The following is a 12978-nucleotide window of genomic DNA, read 5'->3' on the forward strand; positions in this document are numbered from 1 at the left end:
TGTGTGCCTGGTGATTGATAGTGTTGCTAGTGTCAAGGTTCTTCACCAGAGAGAGGAAGGGTGGGACTGGGGCCCAAGTCGTATGGTAGGAAACCCAACTCTGTTAGTAACACACAACACAACAGGACATGCACAACTTTCGGAGGAGGAATCGACATGCATGTGGCAGTTACAACACAACAAGGACAGATAACACGTACAACACTTAATGAGCCATTCGTGCGAGTGTGACGGTTGTTATAGCAAGTTTATGCGAAAGGTTTTGTCTCATGTTTTGGAGGTGACCAACACAGGCAGGACAATGTTAAAAACTTATAAAACAAATTTTCATTAGTATATATGTTTTAGAATAGTTGAATGAATCCAAGTGTTAAACACAGGTTAAAGAAACATGCATTACAAGTGTTCAAGACGAATCTTACAAACTATTACAACACATGTGTGAAAACGTGCTAGCCTGTTAGCAGGATTTTGAATTAAGCGAAAGTTCCAAGACACATTGATACACCATACATCACTAACCCCGTGGGCGAGGCGTTGGAGCCACTACTTACTCCTCAAAGAAAAGATTACAGACTCTCAAGGCTATGTGAGAGGAGCAAAGGTGAAAAGTACTTTTCATGTACAAGTGAGGGGATATTTATAGCCAAGGGTGACGCTGACCCTTGTGGTTGTTCGACTTCACCCATGATTGTATGACTTCCATGACCTTTCAACTTTACATGACTCTTCATAGGACAAGTGTGTCTCTTAGAGTTTCACGTTACGTTATATTGATTGACATTATGTCCCATAGTAAGGATGTGGATGACATGACTCATGACAAGACTTGATATGACAATGCTGGTACATTCATGTTGCTGTTGGTGTGAATATTGAGTTGCAGTGTTACTGGGTGATGGATGTCCTCATGGTGTGTCACAACTTCACCTCTGCATGACAAGATGTGCAGAGTCTTCGATGGTCATTGGGTTTGCTTGATGTTGCATTCGCATGTTGCTCCTTGCTTGTAAGGCGGCATGCTTGACTGGTTCGTTCATTCTCGAGAAGTGCATGTTTGTCTGTCCATCCGTCTGTGAACATATCTTCCCATCTTTGTCCGTCCATCTATCTGTGAACACATCTTTTCATGATCATCCGTTCAGGAGTAGATCTCTTTGCATGCATCATTTATTCGTCCGTTTGTGAACATGTCCTTCTACATGTACTCCCTTTGTTCATCCCATCTGTTGTCACACCATGTTTGTTTGTGTACCTGTATCTGCAGTCACTCATGATGAGACGACATCAAATCCATAAACCTCTTAGTCTATCGTGATGCATGATCATTTCGGATACAGGGGACCGTGAGAGAAGACAAGGTTACAAAATTGCGCAAAGCAAGCTTCGAGCTGGGATGAAGGCTCTGGGCACTGTTGAGGAAAACTGGACAGAAGTCAATAGGAGATGGTGACGGGTAATCTGGATCGACAACGACTGTCTGTAGGGTCTAGCTCGGCTAGAGGAAAAATCCACACAATTTTTGGGATGAGCAGTATGAGTTGCAGGAAGGAAGGGTAGACAAATTCTGCACAATTTCTAGAGGGAGCGGGTAGTGAGAGCCTGGCAATGAAAACTACGCAATTCCTTGAGGGAACTGGCAGCAAGCTATAGGGAGCTTGGCAACAAAACTGCGGAATTCCTGGAGGGAGCTAGTAGTGGGTTGTTGGCGGGAAAAACTTTGCTGATGCTGGGAGGTTGGCCTATTGATCACCTCTACACATTTTCTGAGCTAAGCGGACTGCTGGGCAGCAGAGGGTTTTCTCATGAATTCTGCACAGTTTTCTGGGTGAGTAGCGAGTCGGCTGATTGGTGGGATGGCTGGAAAAGCTGCACAATTTTCTGAGGGAGACAGGGACTGGCGCTGGGTGTCTATCTCGCTTGTCTCCACAATTTTCTCAGTCATCAGAGCGGGCATGGTCTGCACCCTCTAAGAAATTTTTGAGTGGATTCATTCCTGAGGTGACTGTCGGGTCAAACTGTCTAGTTTACCAATAGGAAGGTTGATTGATCAGCTTGTGGGCAGCGCAAATCGAAATGACTTGCTTGGTGCTTCTGCATTATCCTGGGTTATAGTGGATCGAGTTGATGGTGGGGTGAAGGTCCAACTGTTAAAGGGTGATCTGGTCATCAAAACAAAATGACTAAGTGTGTGAGCGAGTGAAAAGGTGCATACATGAACTTGTAAACACACACTTACATGACTTGACATTGAGACGACTGGAACCATCCAGACACACATGCTCAACATGATTGACCAACGGTGCAAGTTGACAAGTGCGACGGTTGTGATTGATCGTTGGACGACTGTGATGATGCTTGCGCGACAATGTATACAACTCTGTGCGTGAGCGCGACAGGTGTTTACATAGCGAGCACAACATGTACACGCAAAGTGGAGACCTTGTGTATGACGAGAACATGGTCGCAAGCGAGACATTGTTACCCACATGCAAAAGTTGTTTGTTGAATGATCAAGTAAGGTGGGTGCGCAGACTCACACGAGAACACGGGGTGAACACGAGTCTATGTAGACATCAAGTAAAACTCTGAAAGGATGCTCCTAAATTGGATGCGGGACAAAATTTTGTAGGTTGCTTCAGCCGCTACAACACATCCATATACAAGTCTCCCTAAATAATTTCACTTTTATAGTCTTCAAGACCATCATCCACATTTGAGTGGGATTCACCAAGCTTTGTTGTCCTCCTGGAGATTTCCTTATTTACTCTAAGACTTGCGGTTGACTTATCTATTGATTCTTCAACAAACTGTAACAGAAATTGTTGTTGCATATCACTTTCCTTTGTATCAAATTTTGTTTCTGGGATCTTCCATGCTTCTTGGGAAGATGTAACTCTCGCTACTTTGCACAAAAAATTCTCATCTAGTACCTCTTTTATAAGATGTAATATTAAATTATCGCACACTTCATCATATGTGTTGTTAGACTAGTACTCAATCAACTCTTTACATTGAATAAATTTTTTCATTTTGATAAGCCAAAAATTCAAATTTTTACCGGTAAATTTTGGAAGTGTTACTAGATTAATCCTAATTCCTTGATCCTCAAATTGTTCTCCATCATATTCTTGTCTTTTAAATGCCTCAGCTATAACGAGGGTCTCTATGAGCTCTTCAAAATACTGTAGCTCTTCTTTTTAATTTCTTTTCTTGGTTTTCTTTAGTCTTACTTTGCGACCCATGTCTAGTGTATTTCTTCTATCTTTTGTATTTTTTCCTTATTGCATCAATTTTCTTTCCATATCGCCTCTGAAAAGAAAAATATGGTTTTCAATATACGTAGCCGTAACTTACAATCTTCACCGGATTCACAAAAAAAACCACTTTTATAGGGACATACACTACTCTTTGCTTTGCACAGGGCACTCACACTCGATCACCCACACTATGATCTTGGACTATCTTCTTGAGACTGACCTACTCTGATATTTCTACTTTGTTAAGATCTATCTTCTCTTATCTTCTTCAATTTAATCAAAAAAATATGACAAAAAGATATTTTTTTTGTTTTAATCCTTCTCTAATAAAAAATAACTTTTCTCCAAAAGAAAAAAATTTAAAGCACCTTTTTCATTTAATATACATAAAAAAAACCATTAAAACACCAATATTTCTCTACTTTAAGGAAATACCTTTCAAATAACTTTTCTTTGTCAAAACCTTTGAAATAAAACCTTTCAAATAACTTTTTTTCGTCAAAACATTTAAGCTTCCCCACTCACTTTAATATCTCTTAATATATTCTCTAATACCAATATGACGGAAAGACGGGAGGGAAACACAGAATACCAAAAAAAAAATGTGTCACTACTCAATTTTTCTGCTAAACATAAAACATGATTACACATTCACCGAGATGCGGTTGGTCTTTCTTTTTGTTTTTCATTACAATGACACAACGACAAGTAGATAAACACCAAACTTACTAAATATATAATCATGCAAATTCTAACTAAATTTCACTTTTCTCAGGTTAAGTACTTTATGCAAACTCACACTCAACTTGACTTTCAGACTGAACTTTATTTTCTTACCAAATGAAGTAATTACTAATTCTAACGAACACAATAGGTGATTAAAAGAAATTTTGTAATAATGTGGTTCTATGTCAAACATTGGCTCCAAATTTCCAGTTCCTCTTTATTTTCTTACCGAATGAAGTAATTACTAATTCTACCAAACACATAGAAACACAATAGAGAATTAAAAGAGATTTTGTAATCATGTGGTTCTATGTCAAACATTGACTCTATCTAGATTCTTTTTCCATTAACTGGAAATTTCCAGTGCCTCTCGCCATATCTGTTCTACCGATATTGCCAGGGTTTTGTACATGCCTCGAGAGCATTGTGATCAAGCCCTTTGAGACGTTCAGGGAGGACTATTGAGAGGAGAGAATCGAAGAGGCCCGAGCAAACAAAAGAAATTGAAATGGTAAAACCGACAGATAGGTTAATGAAACAGAAGGAATCGAACCCTGTTAGCAGGGGAAGACACGATCATCTGTTGATTCGATTTTACTCTTTAAAAAATATTTACTAGCATACCCCAAAGGGGCGGAAGGGATCACCGAAGAGGCATAGGTCAAATATTGATTATAGTTAAATTTAATATTATATATAAATGTATCGAATATAAAAGTAATAATTTATCCAAAATAAGTGTTGTAAGGTAATTTAGAGAACAATATAGTTTGTATGGTTGAATGTTAAATTAATAATAGTTAATAAACAAATATAATATAATATTGTTTTAGTATATCTTAATAAATTGAGATGTATATTTATTTTTGCTTTTTTTTGGTAGGTAAGTACTTACCGGGGATTTGAACCAGTGACAAGAGTGCTTTAACAATACACCGTCAATCTAAAGCCCTATAGACTAGTAAATATATTTATTTATATCTTATTCTTATTTTTTGTCAGTAAAGATATATTTATTTATATCTTATTCTTATTTTTTGTCAGTAAAGATTTTCTTTTTTATTCACTGATTCACTAAATTTAAAATAGAATTTTAAAAAACTCAAAGCAAGCTATGCCCATATAACTTCCCCGTAAAATTTAATAGAAAATATTACTTAAATTATAATTAATTAAAAAAAATGATTCTTCAAATAGCTACCATTAGTCAAATATGCATGGTTTCCCAAATTCTCCTGAATATTGCAATCCCTTTAACGAAGATCTTTGGAGGCAGCAACTCGGGTCGTTTTGGTCATGATCAAAGTAAATGCACATCTGGAATCTTAGTGGTTCTTCGGGACAACCATTGGATGCAAATGAGTTGGGCATCTTGCATTTTTATATGAGGCCCAGGAAGCACTTGACGATGGGCCTTCTCCGAAACGAAATTGGTGGAGCAAAAACTGAGTGTAAAATTTCTAAACGCCCAATAAAGTCAGCTTGAAGTCAATGTCTAAAATTGTGTAACCTCCTTACTTTTATATCCAGAGAAACGTGAAGGCTTCCAAATAATTCTTGCTGAATTATGATTTGCTCCTTGTCACTTATTAAGTATTAATATATTTAAGGAGGTTATATGCCATGTTTTTTTTAAGTGTGGTAAGATTACATTTTTATTAAGCTTAATTCCTCATTTTGATATGGAGATAATACAAATTTTTAATTCAAAATTTTTAATTTAATGAGACTTCATTTTTATGATCATTGCTAATTAAACTACTAAAAAAACTCACCACATATAATATTAAATAAAAGAGCCAAGTGGTGATAAAATTGTATCAAAAACCTAATAATATAGATATAACATACGATATAAAATACCCATACATCTTGCTTTTATCAGGTTAAAAAGTCTAGAAACCAGAAGGTCTCTAATCAGTTCAATGCCCAAAAAAGGCATTTAGCGTAACATACAAAATGACGGTTTACCACATTAATGATGCTTCATATGTGCTAAAAAAACTAAACCCAAATTGTTGGAAGTATGTGCTATTAGCTATGTCTATAAGCTTTTACTGACGTTCAGTTCTGTAAAAATTCTTCAAAATTAAAAATGAAAAGAAAATAAGATTGAATATAAAATGGAACAAATTATTTAATAATTAAAAATGAAAAGAAAATGAGTTTGGATATATAAATGTAACACGATTTTTTTATAGATTATGGGGCTTTGAAGGCCAGAAAATAAAATCTACGATGGTAAATTTGTTAAAATCATCTTCTTCACTCAGAAATAAGCTTTCCTTTTTCCAGTAAATTTATAGTTCTCATAAAGTGCTAGTAGATAAAGCTCCGTTTCTTAAAATATCCCACAAACTAGTAAATTGGTATTTGTTGGTTAAAAAGTAAGCTCTATGTTAAAGATGGATAAATTGTTCGGAATAAGCCTGGTTCGCTGGAAAAAATTGAGTTTTATTCTGAGCAAGTTACTCAAATTCTTCCATAGAATCCTTGTGAGCTAAAAATTAAGTCGTAAACCTGTACCAAAAAGCAAATCTACTATTGTCACAGTAGAAACAAGTTGAAATAGTCCTCTATTTGAAAATAGACTTTTCTTTCAAATAGACTTTTCTTCCTTCACTGTATATCTAATAACCGAAAATCTTATAACTTCATATTACTTTACCTGTTAAAAATAACTAAAGATTTTCAACACACGTGAATTTATCAAATATATCTATTCAAAGGGCACAAAAGCTGAAAAGAGCTGATGCTCAAAACAGTTACAGATTTATCAAAATAAATCCATTTAAAGTGCAATGGAATTCAAAAATTATTTAAATCAGTAAACTCAAGATTCATTGGAATTGAAAATTAATTAAATTAGTAAACAGAAATTAAGATTCATTAATGGCAGAGATCACCAGAAAATATTAGGATAAAGAAGACTACAAGCACTGACTATCACTGTGGCTGAGAATCCTAAATATCTAAGTTGAACTCGGTTAATGAATCCCAGGTAACATTCAACAATCACTTCACTACAGACTTCCAAAAATACTAAAAATTAACCGTTAAATTTCCAAATATTACCACCAAATTTATCAAAATCTTGCCAAAAATTCCACTATTTTCTCGGACCTCTTTACACTGCACGCAATCTTAATGACCGACGAAAGGATGATTCCACGTTTATGTTGAGTACTCAGGACCAACAGTAGTGTTAGTGGGAGGACGGCAAGACATTGCAGTTCCCGTGATTATGTTGCACGGGATCATGATGTGTGATATGTACATACGTGTCTCTGCTATGTATCTTGTCCATGTATAGATATTATCTCTTAGGTATACAAATTTGGACACTCGAGTCTCCAATCTCACCAAAACATGAACGTCTGTCCAAGATATTTGATTTCTAAAGTGCCGTACCCACTCCCACAATTCGATAAGTGCGCATAGATTACCATGTCCGGTACGGTTGAAATCAGAAATGACTCGTTTATTTTTAGTTTGAAACGTGATTTGCTTTATATAGAGAAAAACTTTGATATATTTGGTGGAGACCCCTTCTATTTTCCTACTAACCCATCTCCAGGCTTAACAAAGCTCGAATATTTGCTCATATTATAAAACACATACAAAATTCTACATTACGCGTTAATGAAATTCAGACAAATACTGTCCTTGATGGCTAGTTGATTTCAGAGATTCCAGAGCCACAAGTACTCGATAATGGAATAAGGACTATGCCATTAAACAAGTTATTTGTATTGGAAATGAATAGTTCACTGTACTGAAATGAAAACACCTAATAGACATCACAGAATCCTGGTGCCAGTTAATTTTTACTGAGATGAAAACATCCCGAGGCCAGCTAATTTTCAAAGTTAGATGAAAGCATCAGAGAGAGGATTGCGACTGTTCGCTAAAGAGGCTTCGATTGATTCCAATATTTCCTATACCATGACAATATCAACGATTTCAAAATTGATTCCACTGTAACTGGTTCCACATTATGATATACTAGTGGTGGTGAGGTGGGCTTTATAAGGCTGTTTGTTGGATAAGATTGTGTTTTAGTATGATGTGTAATGGTTCGCTTTTGTTATTAAAATTGAATTGAAATTTTGTTCATGTATCTCAAATAAAAATGATAAAATAATGAAAAATTTAAAATAAAAAAAGTTTAAATAATTATAAAAAATATTTAAATAATATTTACTCATAACAAAATTTACCTTCTAAGCTCATCTAGATCCGTATTTAAAATAAATTTATGATGGCGATATTCCAACCATGTACTCAAAACTGGTACTCAAAACTGGTCCTATGACACCTACCTACATATTTATAAGATGTCTCAATTGCAAATTCCAAAATCATAAGGCTAACTTATGTTATGGCAAAAACAACCCTTTGACATATCATTATGTACCTAAAAGAACTTCGCTACAATATGCCAGTGCCACTCATAGTAACAAACTAAACATGACAGTCTACAACTTATACATTAATGGCATCATTAAACTGCTCTTAACAGATATCAATATTTTATTACAATCTCATCCACAGTCTTTTCTCAACACATTACATTCCTTTCTCATGGACTGCTCTAATATCGTTCCAAAACGTCAGAAAACTCAGCTTCACTGACTACCAATCCAACTTCTTCCTGCTGTGATGATTCAAAATCATTTCGAATGATTGGATGTTCATTCCACTGCCAAATATCATGGTCCCACGGAGACGCAAAGAAATCGTCTGTTGTCTCAACATAGGAGTGAACTGTGTCAAAATACATAATGTCGTACGTTGAATCTCCAAAGGTGTAGTTGTCGATGATGAACCCAAGATCTTGCGGAGAAATATCTTCGACAAAGTAACGGAGCTCTGCGCGAAGATCGTCGTAATACGTCCAGTCTCCTATATCCCACGCTGAGGTCGGTTCAGAATTTGATCCGTATTCAGTAAATTTGTCTTGCTTGATTGAACCCACCCTATCAGCATCGCCCTTTTCGTCAATCCACTCAATTTTTTCTGTTTGCACCTTCAGCCCAAATTCATCTTCCAGCGACTTTAGAACCCCGTTCATCCCGATCTCGCAAATCTCGAGCTCATTTGCAGCATCTGTCCCCTCTGGATTTCTGTCGTTAGCATCGAAGTTATCGATCTGGTCGAAGAAGGCCATAAGATCACTGTCTCGCGCCACTGTTAAACCGCAATTTATTCGCTTCGTGTCTTGCAAAGGCAATCCGCCATTCCAACAGTCATCTCTCTCTCGCTTATGCTGAGAAACCTGTGAGGCGGCGGCCATCTCCGCAAAATACTACAGAAAAGAAACGATGGTATCAAAACAGAAACACATACCACAGAAAGTGTGGGTTTTGGATTTGGGTTTATTAGATTTATAAACTTCTCACTGGCCCTCCGTCATCCACAAAACGACAAAACTAGAGTAGCATTATATATATAGACGCATCTGGCAGTGGATGATTCATCACGAATTTATTGGTCTTTCTTTTAACATACTTAATTTATGACGTCAATGAAACATCAATAGCGGTTTACGTAAAACCACCTTCCAATCAAAATCGCATTGCCGTAAGGCGCAAGTTACTTACGAAAACAATGTACTTACATTTGTATATTTGCGGTTGGTCTGAATTCTTAAATTTAGGGAAAGTTGTGTTTTATATTTGCAGTGTTCTAAATTTTTAAATTTTATATATATATATATATATATTTATTTATTGATTTTACCAAAAATCAACACAATTTCATTTCGAGAATGGGTACGTTTCGCAGCAAAATTAATCAAACTATCCTTTTATATAACGCGTAGTCTAAGGAGGTGGAGGAGTTACCTGTAAATTAATTAATAATAGGTGTCTTTTCATCCTGAGAAAATTTAAAGTTAATAGTCTTTAAATTTAAAAGAAAATATAAAACATAAAAATTATGATGGTGAAAAGTTGGGTAAAAGTCATCATGATTTGGAAATTATATGTATCATTTGAAATTTGGTGTTTATCATTGCTAGCGAGGCTTAATAAATAAATAAAATAATAAAATGAATTGGAAATTTATTTATTAGTATTGGTGCTTATCATTGCTATTATTATATAATAAATAAAAATTTGAATTTAAAATTTATTTACTAATATTTTTATATATTTTTTGTTTTCTTAGATTTAACAGATAAATAGACAGACAAAAGTCTCATACACCTATTCTACAAACAAGGGAGTCTTAGACACCAATTTGTTCTCTTGTATTTTTTAAAATGTTAAAGTAAATTGGATTTATGTAGCTAATGCATCAATTTAGATTACATTAATAAATTGTTTATTTTATCTATTTTAATTTCAGTAAATATATATCTTAATAAATCATGTGGATTATAAGTTTATTGATTATAGAGTAATTCTAAACAAATATATTATTAAGAGGATTTCGTTTTTTTTACAATTTTTATATTGATGTATAATCATAATATTAAGTAAGAACTTCTATTAAATTTTCATGTGTTATATTTCATTTTCATACTCATTATTATAGTGTTAAGAATTTTAGGGGCTAAATTTTATTCATGGTTAATTTTTCATGTTTCTTTCCCAAATATTTACCGATTATTATTTTTTAAATAACTTATATTAAATTTTGTTGGATAAAAAAAAATTTGGAAACATAGATCCAAACACTAGATTATCATGAGTATATATATCTTAACTCCCGATGGATTATTCATAGATCCGTATTAAATTTGGATCTATCATATCTACAAAGTGATCAAATCCCTTTGAGGCACACTTTTTTTCTTAAGCTTTTCACTCTCAACAAAAAACTTGCACCTCAAGAATTTGATCACTCTAGATGTTATGAGCATGGTTCCCTCTTGAGATTTTTTTATAATTTCTTCATTCAAACCAAAATTATGCTCAATTCCATTAGATAACAAAACCTATAATGTGGTAAATCCAAAGAAGTTTCTCATAAAAGATTGGCTCATTTTCCTTGAGACCTTAAATATAATATGTATATATTACAAAGTTGAAAGTAATTAGACATTGGGTTAAATATTTTAAATTTGATTGGTTTATTTTCCTTGAGGCCTTAAATATAATATTTATATATTATAAAGTTGAATGTAATTAGACATTGGGTTAAATATTTTAAATTTTATATTCTATCTTTCTTCAGGACAAAAATGTATTAATAAAATGTAAAATATCATATCCTAAAAAATTTGAGAAATCAAACCCTTCATTAAAATATTTATTTTTTTCATTATAAAACTATACATAATTTTATTTATCATATGAAAAATAAAATTACATTTTGCATGTAAGCATTCTTATAAAAATCATCTCACGGTGATGAGTTACGGAGAAAAAAACTATCAACTATTAGTATCAACAATACAAGCATTAAGAGGCAAGAAATTATTTCTGACAACTAGCACTTAATTTTCCATTTTTGCCTTTTATTTTTTTGCACCTTTTACCAACCATCAGAATTTTGTTCAATAAGGACCAAAGCTAATTCTCGATTTTCTTTTATATTGGAAACTTCTTTGTCTGAATTTGAGCTCTCAAAAATGTGAGCTCTTTTTGTGTCCTCTCAAAAACATGACTCCTTTTGTCTCCATGTTTGCATCCTTAGCCTCATTTTTTTCAGGACTAGTACTCTTGTGAAGAAGGGTGACAATCCTTGTTTGTACCAAGGCATTCCCATCCATATTGGTGTCTGGTTTTACTTGTTGGGTCTATTTGTTGTCTTCTTCTTCATCATCAGAGAGAGGAACCTTGGAAACTACCAACCTTTTGGCTTTTTGGGTTGTCTCCTTTTCTGTTTTGAAGTCTTCTTGGCCTATGGACATGTATTCTACAAATGTCATATTTGAAAATATACTCGACATCAAAATGCCATATTCTAATAATCTAAAATTTTGGACCACTGGAAATTTTTGTGTTGCCAACGATATGTCATCTGCTAACCCTTTGCTAGGGTCTATGTCCACATAGATTCTAGCAAAGGTGAAAATATAATTCTTTGTTCTTTCTATGTCCATTTTTTAAATTTTCTTAGAGTGTTTCCAATATTCTCAAGAACTTTGTGATGCTAGAAGGGAAGAGGGAGGTTTGGAAGCATAAACCATATTGGACACCACCATTTTTGTGGCATCAAACTCAGGGAACCATGAAGTGATGAATAAATTGGCTCTTCCCCATAACCATTGGCCTTGATTAAGAACAAAGTCCATGTCCTTTTGTGCATCAAATTGAACTATAAAGAAACCTTTTGAGAATAAATAAATGTTATAGTTTGGTGTTGACCCATTAAAATAAAGCTTCATGTTTTTGCCAATAGCCATTAAATTTGCAAACAATAGCCTTTAATTGTAGAGCAGAAAAAGGTAATTTACATGCAAGTTATTCACCTCTAAGGATGGAGCTTTCTCCATTTGATCAACTATATATGGGCCTATAAAATCTTTGTAGTTATGTCTAGAACCTTCCCTTGGACAACTACCTTAAAAGGCACAAGGGTCCCATTAGTTGGCTTCACACTAAGAGCACCCCATGTAACCTTGGGTTGTAACCTTGGGTTCAAGATGATGGTTGAATATTTTAAGATATTGTATTCTTTGAGCTGAGAGGAATCATGTAGAATATTCACTTCAAATTGCAGAAGTTGAAAACAAATAGATATACCCAATTTATCTTCGATAGTATTCTTTAGGGAAAATATAGAGGTTGATATTTTAAACCAGAAAGTATAGGATTTTCCACTAATATTTCTAATGAAAATTTGAAATATAACATTTTGTGCTAGCATAGTGTATAGGTGGGAATACACCACATGTAATCTGTGTACCAGAAGAGGCCAACATCACAGGCATGCACACCAAAACAGCGAGGGCCAAGAGAACAGAGTATATCCCCTGAAGAAAAAATCTCTAAAGAAATAAATCAAGGACATGGAGAGATGAAGATGGTATACTTGTCAG

The 12978-nt window shown here is 34.3% G+C and overlaps 1 pseudogene; it reads right to left on the reverse strand.

Annotated features, from left to right (window-relative positions):
* Window positions 1-8496: 8496 nt before the first annotated feature.
* On the reverse strand, window positions 8497-9357 carry LOC149171689 (uncharacterized; annotated as a pseudogene).
* Between the last annotated feature and the right edge of the window lie 3621 nt (window positions 9358-12978).

This window comes from Pinus tabuliformis, chromosome 4_2 (genome assembly GCF_031772625.1).
Source record: "Pinus tabuliformis cultivar Carrire ecotype Pingquan chromosome 4_2, CPIR1, whole genome shotgun sequence".
Taxonomy (NCBI): Eukaryota; Viridiplantae; Streptophyta; class Pinopsida; order Pinales; family Pinaceae; genus Pinus; species Pinus tabuliformis.